Source organism: Pantherophis guttatus, chromosome 3 (assembly GCF_059756535.1).
Source record: "Pantherophis guttatus breed Tessera chromosome 3, ASM5975653v1, whole genome shotgun sequence".
Lineage (NCBI taxonomy): Eukaryota > Metazoa > Chordata > Lepidosauria > Squamata > Colubridae > Pantherophis > Pantherophis guttatus.
Window position 1 is genome coordinate 35,358,493 of NC_142065.1, and position 20,784 is coordinate 35,379,276.

At 41.4% G+C, this 20,784-nt stretch overlaps 1 protein-coding gene across 6 annotated transcripts in view; it reads right to left on the minus strand.

The window, feature by feature from the left end:
- CHD6 (chromodomain helicase DNA binding protein 6) overlaps window positions 1–20,784 on the minus strand; it is a 156,125-nt gene that overhangs the window by 91,469 nt on the left and 43,872 nt on the right. For 3 of the 6 annotated variants that reach the window (XM_060689691.2, XM_034414089.3, XM_034414084.3), the window contains exons 2-3: window positions 18,495–18,957; window positions 1,728–1,855 (exon numbers count right to left, since the gene is read on the minus strand). The gene's annotated coding sequence lies outside the window, so the exon portion shown is untranslated. The remainder of the gene's footprint in view (window positions 1–1,727; window positions 1,856–18,494; window positions 18,958–20,784) is intronic. The other 3 variants (XM_087889274.1, XM_034414085.3, XM_034414086.3) reach the window with 2 other exon arrangements.

Here is a 20,784-nt window from a genome sequence, read left to right on the forward strand (position 1 = left end):
CTGCCCTCTGTTGTCTGGGAGAAGAGTCAGCTGAATTGCTGCTGTTGGAATCCATACGGTCAGTCATTTTAAAGCTGCAACCTCTGCTGTTATTTGTACTGCGAGGCAATACTAGCCCTGAAGTAATTTCCCCTTGAAATTAAGGTCTTGAAGCTGACCTATAGAGCTATAGTACTCACTGAGAAGTGCAGGCCGCAATAATTTGGCGCCAAACCGGCAACACAGCATGTAAGAACACTAATCAGCAGCAGCAGAAGTGGCAGAGGCAATAAAGGTACGAAACTGGCAAAACGGTCACAAGTGCTGCCCAAAGTAAAATAGAGCGAAAACTGGCAACATGGTTTACTTGCGCTTAGTTTGGCTGCCTGTTCTCACATTCGACTGAATCCCCGGTCTTCTGAGGCCTTTTTAAACCGCTGGTGCTCCCCTCTTGGCCCTCCAGCCTGCATGGAACAATCAGCTGTGGCTTTCCGATCTTCTCGCCACGGGGCAATGGTGGTTACCAACTGCACAGTAATGGCGGCTATTGCTGTGCCTATCTCGGCGCTAAAACAGGAGCCGCGCTTCCGCAGCGCTCCGGCAATTCTACTAATACAAATAAACTTCGATCTCCAAATAACTCTTCTTTGCAAGGATCAACTCTTTTGGTGTCTCTCTAGGCCGACTAAGTTGAAAAAACTGAGGCTCAGCCGGGCAGAAGAGGCGTGGCCAAAGATTTTACAACTCAGTCTCTAGCCAATGAGATGAATTGAATCCCATGCTTGAACTCTCCAAGCAGCACACAGGAGAATTTGAGTTTTCAGAATACTTTTAAGTGCAGAATTTTCTAGTTTGTAGAGCCTCATATTTGCAGTGTAGTATTTTTATTTTTATGGTTGTAACATTAAGATTATTCATATAAAGATTAAGCAGCAGGAAACACCCCTAATACAAGTATTACAGGCACAATACAGGCACTCAGGTCCAGCAGAGAAAATAAGAATGCATGGCTTTTTCCTATGTTTGCACAGATCAGACAAGTGGACTCCCAAAAATCAAGTTGCTGAAACTGTTGCTTCAGTGTGGTATAATGGTTAAGTATTGGACCAGCACTTGGGAGAAACATATTTAAATATATGCTCATCCATAGCACGATTGTTTTTTCCCAATCTACTTGATAGTACTATTGTGGGGAAAAGGGAACACTTGTACTCTGCCTTTGTTAGAATATTCATGACTGGGAAGACATGGTAACAAGGTCAGCCAATGAATTGACATAGAAACTAAGTCAGCCAATTGGGAGCTGAGACAGACTGGAGCCAGGGCATGTCTTAGTCTGCAGCTTCTGAGTCTGTGCAGAGAAGCGAAACTGAAATCAGTGTGTGTGCTGATTTGAGCTGAAATGAAACTGTGAATCTGCTATTGGTATTGTAAATTTCCTTCATGTATTATTATGCATATAAAGAAGTTAATGAATCCAGCTGAATCAGTTATCTGTGTGTGCTTCTGGATTTGGTTTTTGCAAGAAACTCTGACAGCCTTGAGCTGCTGAGTCCATAAATCAACAAACAAGACAGTGGTTTGATAATAATCCATGCTGACTGCTACTCCCAAACAGCGAAATTAGTCAAGTGGATAGCTTTTAATTTGGAAAAAGAATTAGAAAATATGAAGACAAAACCCAATCAAAGCACAGCAAGAGACTATTTTCCATCCACCCTAGCAGCACAAAAAGAAAATGCACTTGCCTTTTCCAGGAGCAATACATTGCCTTTTTTTGAGGAGAGGAATGAAGGAACTTGTTCAGTTCAAAAATTGGAAACCAAAGAATATGAACACTTCAAAGTAAAATCTCCTCCATTTTTCTTTCAGTAACCTATAAGAGACATAAAAAATATTATTATTTCTTTCCTATTACAAGAAAGACAATACAAGAGAGAGAAGGAGTGTTATCACAGCAGCATCTCTAAATATAAAAACAAAACAGGACATTTACATGTGAAATGATGTTCAAATCAGTGACAAATCAAATCTGTCTTATTCCAAAGACAGAATGTTTCATCACAGCTGACAAAAAAAAGAGCCTAGACACTGCAAATGATTTCTTAGTTTTATTCTAATTTTATTTCTTTTTATTTATTTCTTTTTAAATAATTTTTATTGTAGTTTTTCTTTTCCATAACTCTAGTATAGTCAAACACAGTGTCGTTTTTGTATACTTTGGATTAACACTTCATGTAATATATACATTATATACATATTTATACATTTAATGTAAAATCCTCAACTTGTGTATATTACCTATTTTTATTTCTATTGTCTATCCACCTATACCATTTTTCCCAAACCTCATAGTATTTCGAATCATCTTTTTCTTTTAATTCTAGGGTAAGTTTATTCAGTTTAGTTTGTTTAGTTTTATTAAATTTGTATACCGCTCTACTCCCGAAGGACTCAGGGCGGTGAACAGGCACAAGATAAAATACAGAAATACAAAAGTTAAAAACAATTTAAAACCAAATTAAATAATATTGGTCCACGACAATTAAAATCCCAATAAATTTAAAACAAATTAAAATTTCAATTTAAAATTTAAAAGAAAGGGGAGAAAAATTAGGCCAGGCCGGCTTGCTGGAATAAGAGGGTCTTAAGAGCACGGCGGAAGGTGCGCAGATCCGGGATCCTCCGTATCTCCGGGGGGAGCTCGTTCCAGATAGTGGGTGACCCCCAGAGAAGGCCCTCCCCCTGGGGGCCACCAGTCGACACTGCTTGGCTGACGGCACCCGGAGGAGACCCTCTCTATGGGAGCGTACCGGCCGGTGGGAGGCTATTTGTGGTAGTAGGCGATCCCGTAATCAACCAGGTCCTAAGCCATGGAGTGCTTTAAAGGTGGTAACCAAAACCTTGAAGCGCACACGGAAGACCACCGGGAGCCAGTGCAGCTCGCGCAGGAGAGGTGTTACACGGGAGCGCCATGTTGCTCCCATAACCACCCGCGCGGCCGCACTCTGCGCCAGTTGGAGCCTCCGCGTGCTCCTCAAGGGGAGCCCCATGTAGAGAGCATTACAATAGTCCAGGCGGGAGGTGATGAGGGCATGAGTGACTGTGTGTAGGGAGTCCCGATCCAGAAAGGGACGCAACTGGCGGATCAGGCGAACCTGATGAAAAATCCTCCCGGTCACGGCCGTCAAGTGCTCTTCTAAAGACAGCCGTGAATCCAGGAGGACACCCAAGTTGCGAGCCCTCTCCATGGGGGCCAGTGATTCGCCCCCAATAGTCAGCGATGGCGTCAACTGACTATATCGGGACGGCGGAAACCACAGCCACTCGGTCTTGGATGGGTTGAGCCTGAGCCTGTTCCTCCCCATCCAGATCCGCACGGCCTCCAGACACCGGGACATCACTTCAAGGGCATCGTTGGGGTGGTCTGGGGTGTAGATGTACCACTGAGTATCATCAGCGTACTGATGGAACTTCACCCCGAAACCACGGATGATCTCGCCCAGCGGCTTTACATAAATGTTGAACAGAAGGGGCGAGAGGACCGACTCTTGTGGCACCCCACATACGAGGGGCCTCGGGGACGACCTCTGCCCCCCTGCCAACACAGACTGCAATCGGTCAGAGAGAAAGGAGGAGAACCACCGTAGAACAGTGCCCCCCACCCCTAACTCTTCCAGCCGGTGCACCATGATACCATGGTCGATGGTATCAAAAGCCGCTGAGAGATCTAATAGGACCAGGACAGAGGAGCAGCCCCTGTCCCGAGCCCTCCAATCAACGCGACCAATGCCGTTTCCGTGCTGTACCCAGGCCTGAAGCCTGACTGGAACGGATCCAGATACGTCGTTTCATCCAGGTACTGGGGGAGCTGTCGCGCAACCACACTCTCAACAACCTTCGCCACAAAACGAAGGTTGGAGACCGGATGATAATTAGCCAACACTGCTGGGTCCAGGGAAGGCTTCTTGAGGAGAGACCTCACCACCGCCTCTTTCAAGGCGGCAGGGAAGTCACCCTCACCCAACGAAGCATTTATAATCCCCTGGAGCCAGCCTCACATCACCTCCCGGGAAGCCAGCACTAACCAGGAGGGGCACGGGTCCAATAAACAAGTGGTTGCGTTCAGTCTACCCAGAATCCTGTCCACGTCCTCAGGGGTCACAGGATCAAACTCATCCCAGATAACATTCTCAAGACCTGCCCCAGTCCCTCCCCCTGAGACTACCCAGTCGGAGTCCAAATCTTCTCGGATCTGAGTGATTTTGTCATGCAGATACTGAACAAAATCCTCGGCTCTACCTTCCAAGAGGTCCTCCCGCGCTTCCTGGTGGAGCAGGGAGCGGGTCACCCTAAATAGGGCGGCTGGGCGGTTATCTGATGACGCAATAAGAGCAGCAAAATAGCTACATTTTGCTGCTTTTATCGCCACTAGGTAATTCCTAATATGAAATCTTACCAGTGTCCGGTCCGATTCTGAAAGACTGGCCTTCCAACTACTCTCCAGGCGTCTTTTCCAGCGCTTCAACTCCCTTAGCTCCTCAGTAAACCAAGGAGCCAAATGAGATCGGCGCCGGGTCAGAGGCCACAAAGGCACGACCCGGTCCAGAGCTCCAGCGGCCGCCCTATCCCAGGCAGCCACTAGGTCTCCAGCCGAGGCGTGTGCCAGAGCCTCAGGAAATGGCCCAAGCTCCATCTGGAACCTATCAAGTTCCATCAGGCACCTGGGGCGGAACCATCTTACTGGCTCCGCCTCCCTGCGGTGGGGTGCAGCGGTTCGGAGGTCAAGACGAAGGAGAGAGTGATCTGACCATGACAAGGGCTCGGTAACTATATCCCCTATATCAAGATCACTCAACCACTGTCCAGAGACAAAAACCAGATCCAGCGTGTTTCCCCCCATGTGGGTAGGGCCATGAATTAACTGGGTCAGGTCCATGGCTGTCATGGAAGCCATGAACTTCCGAGCCACCTCAGATGCCTCACCCACGGATGGCAAGTTGAAATCCCCCATGACCATAAGCCTAAGGGTCTCAACCGCCACTGCGGCAATGACGCTGAGTAGCTCGGGCAGGGCTGCTGCCACATGGCAGGGAGCCAGGTACGTGATCAGCAAACCCATCTGAACCCCGTGACCCCATTTCACAAGGAGGGATTCACAGCCAGCCGTCTGAGGAACAGGGCCTCCCTCAGTCTCAGACATTTGTTAATAATAACCGCTACCCCCCCTCCGCCCCTACCCTGCAACCTCGGCCGATGGAATGCGCGGAAACCTGGTGGGCACATTTCAACGAGAGGGACCCCCCCTCTTGGCCCAACCAGGTTTCCGTAATACCTGCCAGGTTCGCTCCCCCCTCCTGAACAAGATCACAAATGAGGGGGGCTTTATTTACTACAGACCTGGCATTGCATAACATCAGACGGAGGCCAGGGCCCTGAGGATCTGCACCACCTGGAGAACGAGTGGAGCTTTGGGGCTGGAGCGCGCCACCGCTCGAAGACAGCGGGCGCGCGCTCCCCTAACACGATATGGCCCCCTGCTCCCGCCATATCTACCCCTCCCACCCACAGTACTGATGGTAAAAACTTTATCTGGATGAACTTTAGCCCCCCCCTCGACCCCAGGCCCCCCACCCCCCGTGCGGTGCTCCACAGCCATACCTGGCCCTCCCCTTAGTGGGTTATCCCCCATACCCACGGCCTTACTTCTGATCCAACACTTCCCCCCCTGGAACCCCTTAAGACATTCACTAAAACTTTATATAAAAAACCCCTCAACCCCCTCTTCGCGACATGCCACCTCTCTGGGTTCCAAAGCCCTTCATCGAGGTAGGCCTTCGATAACGTGGAAGGCCAGGCTTGCGAGAGGGGGGAGTCTCGCAAGGCAAAGAGCTCAGCCGGTGAATACATTCCTGCAAGTCCGCCTGGGGAAATGGAATAAGGCTAAGGATTCAATGATGGTGCATTTAAAGGTCCAGGAGAGACAGTTCACCATTTTGGCGCGGATCAAAACCGGGGCTCCACTGTCCTCTCACGGCAGTGGAGAGGAGTCTCAAGCTGATGCCCCGAAAAGCAATGACCAAGCCACCCTCTTACGGCGGCTGGTATCGACAGGTCTGATTCGGTGGCAGTAACAGCAAGGTGACTCCCTCGGTGACCACATCCAGGCTTAAACCTCTCCTCACAGCAAGGCATTATAAATGTGACTGGGACTGATGATATAGCCGGAAACCGGGGGTCAATTATAGTCAGGTCAGGTCAGGGGTCCAATAAGTCCAATGCAGTCCAGTGCCGGTGCAGATAAGATCCAGATCAAATGGCCACAGCCCCAACCACGCCCATAACCAGGCCGAGGCGGGAAAGGGAAAATGGATACAGGCCAGGGGGAGGCAGGCCAGTCACCCAACTTTGCCAAACCCCCAGTCTCCATTAGGTCTTCTAATCCCCTTTAAGTCCCCAGTCTTCAGGGGTCTTCAGGAGTCAGCAACCGGTCAGACTGCGTTCTTCCCTTCCTCCCCTCCGCAGTAAATAACCGACCCTGGTAGAAAGGTCTAAAGTCGGTCTGAAAACAGCCAGGGTAGCGCCGTTCCACCCAGCACCGCCCCAGCGGCCGTCGTTTCATCCCCAGCCGCCGCAGCCGCCGCTCCAACCGTCGCAGCCGCTGACAGCCGGGAACCATTTCGGGTGCTTTTCCGGGGGTGTGTGTCCAGCAACGCTCCAACGAGCCGCTGTCTCTCCACACCCCTCCCTGCTCCAGCCGCCGCTGGGGGGGCGCCAAGGCAAACTGGCGGCGCCCCGACCTTGCTCCAGCCTCCCGTTCGCCGCTGCCATAGCCTCGCGGCGTTTTTCGGCTCCAGCCGCCCACGCCGATCGTCCAGGGGAGCTCAAAAGCTCACAACAGGCCGCCCACACATTCCTCTTGCTGGGCCGGGGCCAACAGCTGATATTCGGCCCCCCGAGAGTCCTCAACAGGCCCTACTTCTCCCCCGAGGCATCGGAGCTTCACCTACGAGCCTCCATCTTCATTTCGGCACATTCATATATTTTCTGGATGATCAGTCCCTCTGGTGGTAAATTGTGTTCCTTCCAATCCTTCCAGTGTGAACGCAATTCTTCCCGCTGTTAATGTATGTAGGATTAGATATTGTATTTTTTTATCAAATTTAGTTTTTAATATTCCCAGGAAAAATGTTTCCAGATTTAGCTCAATTTGACAATTTATTAGGTCTTGTAGCCAACCTTGTATCTTGGTCCAGTACTTTTTCACTTCAGGACATAGCCACCAGGCATGAAAGAAGGTACCTTGGTGCTGATTACATTTCCAGCACTTTTGGCTTAGGTTTGGGTACATTTTAGCCAGCCTTGCTGGGGCTAAGTGCCAACGGTAGAGCATTTTATACTGATTTTCCTTATAGGCAACCAATTTTGTTAATGTGTAATTTTTGTTCCAAATGGTTTCCCAATCATCTAAATCTATATTATGCCCTATATTTTTAGCCTGTTAATTTTTTTTTTAACCAGCTTGAAAATCTGCGTAGATAATCCCTAAGTAGCAATAGCAATAGCACTTAGACTTATATACCGCTTCACAGTGCTTTTACAGCCCTCTCTAAGTGGTTTACAGAGTCAGTATATTGCCCCCAACAATCTGGGTCCTCATTTTACCCACCTCGGAAGGATGGAAGACTGAGTCAACCTTGAGCCTGGTGAGATTTGAATTGCTAAATTGCAGGCAGCTGGCAGTAGCAGAAGTAGCCTGCAGTACTGAACTCTACCCATTGTGCCAATTTATTAGTAAAAATTATTAGTATTAGTAGTAATTAATTAGTAATAAATAGTAAACTATTATTATTTGCAAGTGATTACTGCTTCTGAAAAAACATCACAAATCCTCTAAAATCAGGCCATTGCCTAGACAGAGATGCAGTGCTTGCCTTCCCAGTGTTTTGTCCTCCAGATTGGTTGGGTTGGGTTGGGTTTTTTCCATGAGCACTGAAAACATGTTTTGTGTCTTGTGCTTTCTTGATTCATAGTGATTTACTATTGTGGCAAAAGCCATACAACAAACAACTTCACAAGGATAGTATGACAACTAATTAATGGTGCTTTTGCACAGGTCAAATTCCACCATGCATACATAATTTGGGCTTTGTTACTGCCATTTTAATTTGAGAATGGGCAACTAACAATGGAACTAATATCTCAAAAAAACTAAAGAAAGGTGGAGACACCAAATTTAGGAAGAACCTTTGTAGAACAGGAACGTTATTTTCTCAGTTTCCTGGAATAAAAATCTCTCTTAAAACTATTCTCTCTTGAAAATCAAGCTGAAGCAAGGTTACAATATTCACAGAACAGCATGAACTCAGAAACACTTGAAGATCAAGAAAGGTAATTTAGCATTATACAGAGGTCTGGCATCTTATTTTAGAGACGCCAATGTAATGGCTCCATTAGGTAAAAAGCAAACTTGGACCAAGAGCCATTGTAAACCATTCAAGTACCCCTTACTAATCTCAAGATATAAGAAAATTCTGCCACTCATTTACCTTTTATTGGCTCAAGCAGATGTGTTTTTTTTTTCACTACTACCAAAGACCTAATGGAGTCAATTGGATAAAATAATTTGATCGTAAATGAGATCCAGGGTACATCTTTTTTTTAAAGTCCATGTAAAAAATATACCCATGTATACAAATGTTTACAATTGTTACAAAAGCAAAGCAAAATATACATAGAAGTCCTACAATGTAGAAAACAAAAATAGCATAACAATCAGTTGATTATCAGCTATTTCTGAAACATGTGCAATGAATAAGAGAACAGTTTGCAAATTCACTGAGCAAAATAATTAAAATCTCTTTTGACTACATAAATTATATTTTACTCTAAAAAAATCTGCATGATTACTATTCTGGGCTTCTTTCTTTTAAAGCAGTATCTGTTGGAAATGCGGAACTATCATGTTTATGCAGATAATTTAAAAGTTCAATAATGCCCAAAATAGAAAATTTAATTGGCATTTTATTTGTTCAAAAAGGGCAAGTGCAAAATTGTGGCTCATGAAGAACACACTGAATAGCTGGAGGTAGAAAGCTGCTTTTATTCTTACACTGAACATGGAAAGCTGAAATAGGGATTTTTAATAAATGTACCCAAAGAGCAAGGCTGATTTTAGGTACTACGCAATTTGATTTACAGAGTTAGATAAATGAGTGGAATTTACTGTTCTACCACAGACATCAAAATGACTTAGGCTGGTGCCCTTCTGTTCCACAGCTTTTTCAACTAGCAATTTCTGGATTTGAATTCAGGACTTTCTGCATACAAAGCATGTGGTCTTCTATTAAGCTGCAAGTAACCTATTTGAATCCATTCAAAATTATAACATGAAGCTTCAAATGAATGACTATAAAGGATAGGTAGCTTTAATATGAAAACAAAGGTATTCAAGCTGTATGCTAATCGATAATAAAAAGTGGCAACCCCACCACGAGGCGAACTTAACTATCTCAAAACTCTTCCAAACAATTGGCAGAAAACTTTAAGAGAAACGTAAAACTTGGCTTCAGCTTTAAGTATTGCTCCTACTATTCAGTGATTTTTTTAAAAAAAAAAAGTATTAGTGAACACTTATGCAGTTAAATTCTAATGCATCAACTTATTTAAAAAAGAAAAAGAAAGAAAGAACAGACACAGATTTTTAAAAGCTGCAAAATTGCAACAAGAAGGAGCTATTTGTTCAGAGTCCTAACTAATCAGCACTGTGTATAGCCGGTTTCTGCTACAAACTCACAAAACTGGTTTTCCCTGAACTCAATTCTAGGTTTATAAAAAAATATATTCATTTGCAAAGATCAATGTACACCACTTGAATAATGCTTTTGTTCAACAGTCTGTCCCCCGATGGCCAATGAGATGCCTATAACAGGCCCACAAACAGGAGCATTCTACCGTGAATATTCCTAAAAACTGTAATCAGAGACATACTAGATATACTGTATTATCAGCCAATGCGACTAAATAGAATTACCTTTCATTAAATGGCTAATCATCTTTTTCCTCCTATAACCTGGAAGCACAATCTAACATTTAAACTCCTTTCTTATTATAATCAGTTTTCTTGCTCTATTTTTTCCACATAACTGGTATCTCCCCAATCACCTTATACTCATTCTCCCAACTTCATTTTTTGGAATTGTTAACTTGTGAAAGAATATTAATTATTTATTAATTCATTGAGCAAAAGGAGGTCCTGTTTTTTAATATACCAACTCAAGACAGGCCTTTCTCAAAGAAAGAATCCAGATATTCCTTTCAGATTAGTCAAATTTCTAGAGACTTTACTTCACGTGGTTTTCAGGCATATAGTTCCCTATATTCTTTGCCTTGAATGTTTGTTCTCAATATTTATTTATTTATTCAATTTTTATAGCTGTCCATCTCAACCAAGTGACCCTGAGCAGCTTACAATTACATGCTTATAACATTTTAAATTATTTTATGTATTTTTTTAATTTACCGTAAATTGTTTGGGAAACCCTTCTCTGAACTGCAAAACAGTACAGAAATGTTGTACTATAAATAAATATCAAGGAATCCATCATGTGTCTGCTGCAATGGCATCGCCTCTGAAAATTTACTCATCTAGATTATCATGACTAGAAATACTGTATATACATTGTACCATGTAATTCATAATTCCTACTACATAACCGGCAGTCAATTAATCTGAATGACCAATGGTCATTTTTCAGATTATAGCTACTAATAAAAGTAGCTAAAATATATCTGCAAAGTAGTAACAATAAGGAGTGAAGAATTTCTTATTATCTATAACTTTACTATCCTGCCCTATTCTTGCCTGCAGAACTTTCCAGCATACCAATTTCATGCATCTGATCATCTCTGTGCTTTTACAAATAGATGTGCTGAAATTCTTTCTCTGACTTTTAAGTATCCAAATAATAAAATTTCTCTGTTTAATCTCAAATGAGGCTGCCCAACTTTCTAAATGGTTACCTTATGAACATCAGAAGGTTCTCACACAAGCTTTGACTGATTGGCTGGCTGGCTGGCTGGCTGGCTGGTTCATTGGTTGGTTGGTTGATTGATTGATTGATTACTTGCTTGGAAATGGTTTTATCCTTCTCTCAAAGATATTTTTATATAGATATTTCTTAAAAATTGGCTAAGCATTTTATAAAACAAACAACAAACTCTTCTTGCAAGCAGTAATTCAGGCAGAAAGCTACCTCCCACACAGGGTGGATAAAAATCAATGATTTTTTTTAAAAAATAAAAAAAATCAGATTTTTTTTATTTAAATCGGATTTTTTTGATTTAAATCGGATTTTTTTGATTTTTATTGAATTTATTTTAATAAAAACTTTTGGGGTAAAAATCTATCGTAAAATAGTTTTCTATTTAAGATACATAAATAATTTAGTTTATTCAGCATGAAACGGAGCTTAGTTATGTAGCATGAGGCTGTATATTCTGCAACACTGGGACTATCGGTGAGTCAACAGTGGGTCAAAGGAGTAGCAGAGATGACAGTTGCTCTTTAAAAATTATGATTTAAATCGAGTTGATTTAAATCAAGCCTTTTTACTAGTGATTTAAATCATGATTTAAATTGTGATTTAAATCAACTCGATTTAAATCAAATCCACCCTGCTCCCACATGAACAAAAATGTTTCCAAACAAGTGTAATAATCAATTGAATCTATCCTAGGTAGTCCTTCTTCATTACTATTGCTGAAAATCATTTGCCTGTTATACAGTCTCCTTTATTAATTGTCATTTCCTAAGCATGACACATTCTTGAACAAAGCTTATATTATAATTTTAAAGAGTTTTTATACACTGATGTATAATGTGAATTTCAACCTTTTCAGCCACATATTTTCCCCATTGTTCCATTTATATTATATAATGAAAAATTTTAGCACACTTTATCATATAGTTTTTCTATTTATAGAAGAGAATATTTGTAGTTCAGAATTGAACTATGGGGTTCAACGTTGGTGCTCTCTGAGCTTGGCTGTTTTCTTGCAGATATTTTATTATTCAATGGGCAATAAAAGTGCTAGGACTATGCTAGGACTAGTATGTTATCTAGTTGGGTAATGAAATATCTGTAAGCTTAGAGAGCATCAAGGATCTCAGAGTTTTTCACTTATTCTTGTTTCAACTTTCAATAAAAGTTTATACATTTTAACAATAACATGTTCATTATTTGTTCACAATTCTATTTCAAACATAAGTTCTTTTGCCTACTTTAAATTTTTCTAAGAATTGTAAGAAAACCATTGACAATTATCTCTTTGCCATCAGTTGTTCTCTTAATTTTATTTATTTATTTTTTAAAAAATTTGATTTATATGCCGCCCTTCTCCAGAGACTCAGGGCGGCTTACAATGCGTTAAGCAATAGCCTTCATACTTTTGTATATTTATACAAATTCAGGTTATTGCCCCCACAAACTGGGTCCTCAATTTACCTACCTTAGAAAGGATGGACGGCTGAGTCAACCTTGAGCCTGGTGAGATTCAAACTTACAGTAATTGCAGACAGCTGGTGTTAATCACAATGCTATCAGTCTTCTGAGCCACCAGGCCCTTATTTTACATTCCCTTTGACAAAATTCTAATATTTCACAATAAGTTAACAATTTATGCTTGCTTATTATTTCTCATCCAGAACATGCTCCTTGTGGTGAGAGCCACAGAGATATTTTTGAGTGCAACTTGGGTTTGCGTCTATATATTCTTAACATGTCAAATCTAACATAATGGTTTTTAAAATCCACATTGACCTTGAACTTTGTCATACCACAAATATTCATGCTACCAAGTCTCAGATCATGTTTTTCTAACTCCAAAAACCTTCTGTTTCTCAGCAGCACTCACTCCTTCATCCAACCCGAACAGCAAACTGAAATGCAATGTCAAATCAAGTAAACCCAGTCCTCTGCATTTTGTAGCACTTTATATTTAGCTCATTTTTTTTCTTTTGCCATTGTTTAAATGGTGCATCAGTTGTCACAACAGGTATTTTTTGAAACAAAAACATCATTCTGGTAAGACTTCATTTTTACCACTGAAATTCTCCCCAACAATGACAATTGTAATTTCTCCAATTGTAAAGTATCTTTTTAAATTTCATTCCATGAAATGATGATAACATGATAATTTTGAAGTAATATACAATTCACACTTGTCATATTTTTTTTTCTTTTTCTTCCTAGTACTTTTCCTGCAAATGCGGGGTCTGGGCTACTTATTTTAGATCAACCAAGAAATTGACTAACTGGTTTGTCACGTGAGCCTGACATGGTAGACTGAAAGTGCCTGGCCCAAAGTCACGTATCCAACTTTCATGCCTGAGACAGGACTAGAACTGAAAGATTCCTGGTTTCTAGCCTGGTGCCTGAAGTACTAGATGAAACTGACTCTTATTTGTCTTGGTACCCAACTATTTTACCTTTATCAATTCTGTTGGTCTTCTATTTCATATTTGTCTTGTTTATTACTCTCGAAACATAGTAATTAGCCCATTAATAGTTCAATTCCCTTTAAAGGATCTTCCAGAACAAACACCAAATCAACTGCAAGGAGCCTTAAATTCTAAATTTAGTTTTTAATCTTTATTACTATAATACTCTCATTTCAAAATCTCTATTCAGCATTTCATGAGCATTCAATATTTCCTGAACAGAACGAGTATCATCATTCTATTGAACACCTAATTCGCACAATACCTTGTCATGTCTAAGTATATTTACCCATGTTGTATGTTTGAAGTATTATTATTATATCATCATCATCATCATCATCATCATCATCATCTTCTTTACCACCCGTCTTATTGGTATGATGATGATAATGATTCTCAAAATATTTATAATAACAACTTGATAATCCATCGGTTCCAGGAACGTTTCCTAGTTTATCTTTTTTTATAGCTTCAGAAACTTCCCTTTTTATTATAGATCCATTCATAATATGTCACTGTCCCTCTGCAATGCTTGGTAAATTGTGTTTCTTTAGATATTCATCTATTTTCTCTAAAGAGATGTTACTTCCTTTATACAAATCAAAATAATATTGATGAAATGTTTTTTAATGCCCGTACTGTCCATTAATACAATAGCTCTTTCTTATAATTTCAGTATCATTTTCTTTTCTTATTCTTTTCATAATTTGTATGCTAACCATTTTCCTAGTTTATTTACACATTCAAAAAAAATTTATTTGCATAATTCAGTTCTATTTCCATTTCTCTTGCTGTTAACATAGATAATTACTGTAGTAAAAGCTTAATTTGTTGAGAAATGTGTATTTTCTCTGGAGAATTTATTAGTTCTTCTTTTCTCTCTATTTAATTTAAAGCAGCTTGTTTTTCTCTTGATTTCTTTTTAAGTTCACTATTATTTTGTATAAAACAACTTCTAATAGAAAATTTACCTGCGTCCCAAACCATTATTTTACCAGCTAGAGGAACCATTCTTAAATCAGTGTCTTTACTTAAATTATTTCTGAAAAATTATTTTAGTTTCTTTTTATAATCCTCCACTATTGCTTCTTTCTCTAGCAACATTTCAGTCTCCATTCTCCAGGGAATCTTCAGAGACGCATCACATATAGTATAGAGAAAAATAATTCTGAATCTGTAAAATCTATTTCAATTTACTTTAGAATAGATACTATCCACATTGGTCCCAGATTTTCTCCATCAGAAAACGCTATAGACACAGGAGTGCTATAGACATGCTTAAATATAATATAAATATTGTAACTAAATAAATAAATGTTCCCAAAACATCTCAATGCTGTTAATAATTTCAATGTTGTAGAAGTATCCAGGCCAAATTCAAAATGAAAAGATATTTTGTTTAAGTATACTCCTATTGCAGTTTAGACTTTAGGCCAGGGGTTTGTAACTATAGCCCGTGGGCCAGATATGGCCCACTAAAGCCATTAATCTGACTTGCATGGGACGAGACTGCCCCACCCACATCATCCCGCCCACCCACCAGCTCCCACCCTTTGCCGAGTGCAGGTCCATGGGCTGGAACTGGAAGGTAAGGCCAACGGTGAGGGAGGAAATCCGTCCCGGACTCACTGCGCTCAGCCGAAGGGCCGCCTAGGTTGGGGTGGACACAGCGAGACTCAGTTGCCTTTCGGGCCTGCCTCTAGAAGTAAACTAAAGCCTTCCTGGCCACACTTTTTTTCCCAAACTTTGGGAAAAAAAGAAGGAGCTGAGGGATTCTCCGAGATCACAAAGTTCTCTTCTGTGTCCGCCAGCAGCTAACGGAGCCTCCCAGGTAGCTCCGGAGAAAACAGTGCCCTCCGCCTCCACTGCTTATCTCGGGCTTCCTCCATCCGTCCATCCAAGGATTCAGGGCGGGGATCAACCAGCGCACTCCAAGCAGGCAAGTATTCGCAGCAGATTGTCAGAGCTCCTGGCCTGACCTGGCCTGAAAGAGGCTCCTGGAAGCCGGCAGGTGCCTGTTGGCGAAGCGGGGCTGGTGAGACACGAGCAAGCTAGGGAGCAGCCACAACAACAGCCACCCCCACCGGCTTCTTCCCTCTGTCGCCGCTTGGCTGCTCATCCTTCTCCCACTTGGCAGTTCCGGGGCAGTGGCCAGCAATGCTGCCTGCCCCTGAAGGAGGATGGCCGTCTCTGCCCCTGGAGAGGGAGCGGGAAGGGCTGGGTGGCTGGCAGATCAGTGCCGCTGGGCCCCCGCCTTGGGACTTCCTTGTCAGATCCGCTCCGAGCGATGTCTGCCCGATCCGATCCTGCCTGCCACAATCTTCTGAGGTTCTCCAGTCTTCCCAGTCCCATACTGGAGCTTTTTCATTTTCCTATGATGGCACTCTGGTCCTTGCCTGATGCTAATTTGTAGGAGCAAATTCCAATTCTGGATTTTTCCATCCATGGACAACTGTAGATGTCAACGATGCCCATAAAAAACATTTTTGAGCATGGGAATCAGATATTACTATAAAAATTCTAAATTTAACATATTGAATCAGAGGCATTTGTGAGGCAGACCCTTATCCTGATTCAGAAACAATCTTGTGGCTGAGAATTGCTGCAAAACTGAGTTTTCTGAAGTGGACCACTAGACTCCTAAACAACTTAAAAAACGATCTAGTAAAAAGAAAAGTCAACCAAAAAAGCAACATGCAAACAAATAAAACACCCCCAGGAGCAAAACAAATTAAAGTTTAATTAAAGTGTGTATTGTTTAATGGACTGCTAAATTGGCAAAATGGACTGCTAAATTGGCCACACCCACGCAGTCACATGACCACAGCCATGGCCACCTAGCCGATCCAGCCCCCCCAACAGTCTGAGGGACCGTGAACTGGCCCCGTTTAAAAAGTTTGAGGACCCCTGCTTTAGACAATCCAAATTCCTTTTGCAAGAGCCTAAATGGTTTAAAATGTTAACTGCAGTAAGTTGTCCTAAAGAATGAATATCCCTGAAGAGATCATTAGTTATATTTTAAGAGAAGTTGATAACTTACTACAATTGTTTATACTTGTGGTAAAGGGGGAAGTCATTTCTTTATATATCTTTTCTTTCTTTTTTCAATTTTTTTCTTCTTTTCTGCATTTTTTTCTTCTTTTATTTGGTAGTTTGTATTAGTTTTTATCTTTATAATTGTAATGTTTAGTAAAATTATTATAAAAAAGAGTATCCCTGATGAATTCCAAAATAAAAATGTATGCAGTTTTCAAATTGAGATTATTCCTATATAAATTTATCATGTGAATAAATGTTAAAATTATACTTTACTTCCCATAGTTTACAAATATGTTTTTCAGCCTTTAGTTATGAAAACATAGCTGAATTTTGAATAAAAATAAACTTGCCTCTCTGAAGATATCAGAAGAATCACATAATACATTTTTAACTATGCCCATATAATTTTAGGCCTTGATCATTTGGAAACAGAGGTCAAAACAGATACCAGATTAAAAATCAAAACCACAATCACAAAATAGCCATAATTTGGATAAAGAAAATCTAGAATTGTACCCTTTTTTCCCATAAAAACTTTATTAACAGTTTATCAAACTGTTTGAAATAACCCAAGCATACTAGCATGAAAATACCTTTGGGTACGTGTATTAGTCCTGATACCATATTCCATAAACCCGATGTAGCCTGTGTAGTTGGTTTATGTGAATCCAAAACACTGGGTCAAAATAGTAAAAATAAATAAACTATGATTCAGTTAACCAAGGTAAGTACTGTATATTATGATAACATAGCCAGTGAAAGATTCAGAAACAGAAGGCCAAATAAAAAGCAGATAATGAGATTATCAAACATTCCAGCATATGTGTCCTTGAAAAATAGAAGTGCTAATTTAAGCAGATTCAGAGCTAATGGGTACACAAACATTCATACCAGCCAAGAAAATACTCTGCTCTCTAGCATTTCATTAGGCAAAAATGCAGGTAGAAGAAGTGACGAGCAGTGAAAGGGACCTTGAAAAATAACTTCTCCTAAAATAGCAATAGAGAAAGAAATTTAAAAATGCTAAGAGTGCAAGCTACATTTGCACATAAAAGAAAACTGAATGAGACATACATTCATCCTTCCAAAGTTGAGTAAATTAGTGGCACCTCAGCTAGTGCTCTGGGCTAAAAGCAAACTTAGCACATTTTGTGCTAAACCATGGTTTGCTTTAGAATAAATTGGTACATTACTTGCATTCTACTAAAATAAGTAGTTACTTGGATACTTTCTTATAAGAAAGGAGGGGCAGAAAATTAAGAAAATTTTGTAGTAGGTAGGGCAAGAAAGACCCTACCTTTCTTAAGAATTAAAAGAGATAATTAGTTTATGATGAGAGACAATTAGTTTATGAGGAGAGGGATATTGTCCTCTAAAAAAAGCTGTCATTCTATGGATGTACATGGACTTCTGATATTTGAAATCATACAAGTTATGTCTACAGGTAGTCCTTGACTTACATTTGTTCAGTGACCAAAGTTACAGCATCACTGAATGGACTTACAACCAATTAAGTTACGTTGTGGCTGTCCTTTTACCTCCCTGCACTCCGTAACCCTTACTATACTAGTTGACTTTCACCATCTTCTTGCTTCCGCAGCTGACCAAGCATGCCTGGCCTGGTCCTGTGCAAGGCAGCTTCTGAGCACACGATACTTTCTTCCCCAAATGATACATGGCGTTTCCTCACAAACCATGGGAAGATGGCCTCGCATGCCCAGCAGCTGCCTTGCAAAATTGGCACTAACATTAAAGAAAATTTGATGGTGAATTAATACCATGTTTCCCCAAAAATAAGACCCTGTCTTTTTTCTTTTTTTTTTTTTTTTTTGAAACCTGAAATAAGCTCTTGGCCTTATTGCCATGCGCTCAAAAGCCCGATTGGGCTTATTATCAGGGGATGTCTTATTTGGGGGGAAACAGGGTACATATGCAGAAGTATTTTTAAAAGTATTAAAATTTAGATAAACTTAACTCTTATGGGACAGCTATCACCCTGTCTCCAACCCTTTTCTTTTAGGGGAGGGTGTATGGGTCACTTTCAGTCAGGATTAAGGCTTGTTGATCCATGACCTTTACTGGAACCTCAATGGGGAAAGATAAACCTTCTGGTCCTACCAGATCACTCAGTAGTCTTCAATACCATCAACTATGGTATCCTTTCAGACCATATGCAAGGCACTGTGTCCAATGATTCCACTCCTTCCTCAATGAACAGTTCTAGTCAATGGCTGTAGAGAAGGAAAAACTGATCCAATGCAACAAAACTTGGTTTTCTCCTTCCTAATTTTTATATCTACATGAAGCCATTCAGAGAAGTCATCCATCAGTTCAGAGTGTAGCAACATCAATCTATTGATGATTCCCAGTTGTACATGGCCACCCGGATCACAGAAGTGATGCAAAGTCTTGTCCTGATGTCTGGAAGCTGTTAGGATCTAGATGGGAAGAAACAGGTTGAAGTTGAAACTGAGTAAGATGGAGTTGCTGGTTGTTCATAGAAGTTCTTTGTCATCTCTAGTACTGTCTCTTGAAAGAAAGGCACTACTTCTGTGTACTACTCTCCAACCAGTGGACACTCACAGCTATTGTTGGATGGGCAAGTGGCTGTGGCCAGAAGAACCTCTGTCCAGTTTCAAATGCTGCAACACTTAGATTGCAAGAGAAACTCATCTAATTAACACTTGGCTGGATTACTGCAATATGGTCTGCGTAAGACTGCTTTAAAGACTGCCTGAAACTGCAGCTGGTACAAAACATAGAGGCCCATCTACTAACTGGGCCAAGAGCTCATTTTTGTTATATTATGTCCCTTGCATTGATTGCAATGAGATTTCTGAGAGCAATTTAAAGTGCATTTTTATTCTGTATGACATTGTGGTACCCACAAAATTGCTTCTCTCAAAGTGTGATATGAAAATTCTATGAAAAATAGTCGCTGATTCCATGAAATAAGGGGGATTGAGATCAGGAGACAAGAAACCCTCATGTTACTGAACACTCTTTCTTTGGAAGTCAAATTTATCTAACATCCAGAAACAAGTTAAGACACAGTTGTCAAACTTGTGGCATTACATTGCCATCACATGACATATTGCAACGTTTTTCCCCTTCATGGAGCTGGGGTGGGCATGGCCTGCATGTGACACATCTGGCCCGTGGGCCGCCAGTTTGACATCCCTGAGTTAAGACAAATGGCACTCTTCTAGAGAGCTTTTAATATCACCCTATGACATTTTTAGATATTGCTTCAGTTTTAGATTTAATGGTGATTGTTTCTGTTTGTACAATAGATAACCTATGTACTGTAATTGTACCTTGAATATTTTATATTCTTTTTGTGTACAAACTAGGGCAGGGGTTGGCAATCTTAAAGACTCAAAGAGCCACTTTGACCCGTTTCCTACAGACAAAAAACATACCAGGAGCCACAAAACCTGGGTGGGCGTGGCCAATTTGATGTCACTCACTCCCACCCAGTCACATGACTTCCTAGCCATGCCTACCCAGCCACAAAACTATTCTGTCTCTCTCCCACTCTCCCTCTCTCCCTCTATATTTCTCCCTCTCTATCTCTCTCTCACTCCCTCCCTCTCTCTCTCTCTCTCTCTCTCTCTCTCTCTCTCTCTCTCTCTCTCTCTCTCTCTCTGTATATGTGTGTGTGTGTGTGTCTCTCTCTCTCACCCCCTCCCTTCGGGCAACTGTACTCTTCTTCCCCCTCTCTCAAAACTCCCTGGCCAGCTATGGCTGAGCCGGGAGTGTTCGCAAGCACAGTGAGACCCTCTTCAAGCGACCACCAAAGCACAGCAAAGACGTGCGCGGGGTGGGCGGCCTCTCGCTTAGGAGGGTCTTAACAGGACGCGGCTTCTCTCCTGTACTAATGCTCCGGCCATCGCCTTGCCGTGTCATCGCCCACCCCTGGAAGCTCTTCGGCCGAGCGCAGAAGGAGAGAGAGAGAACATGCATGTGTCTTTCCCGAGGATGTAATTTTAACTCTGTTGAGGCAATTGAAAAGTTCATGTGGATGTGTAATAGTTGCATATTAGGAAGTCATGTGAATTTTTATTTTTTATTTTTGCTTTAATTTATATGCCACCCTTCTCCAGAGATTCAGGGCGGCTTACAATGCGTTAAGCAATAGCCTTCATACTTTTGTATATTTATACAAAGTCAGCTTATTGCCCCCACAATCTGGGTCCTCATTTCACCTACCTTTGAAAGGATGGAAGGCTGAGTCAACCTTGAGCCTGGTGAGATTTGAACTT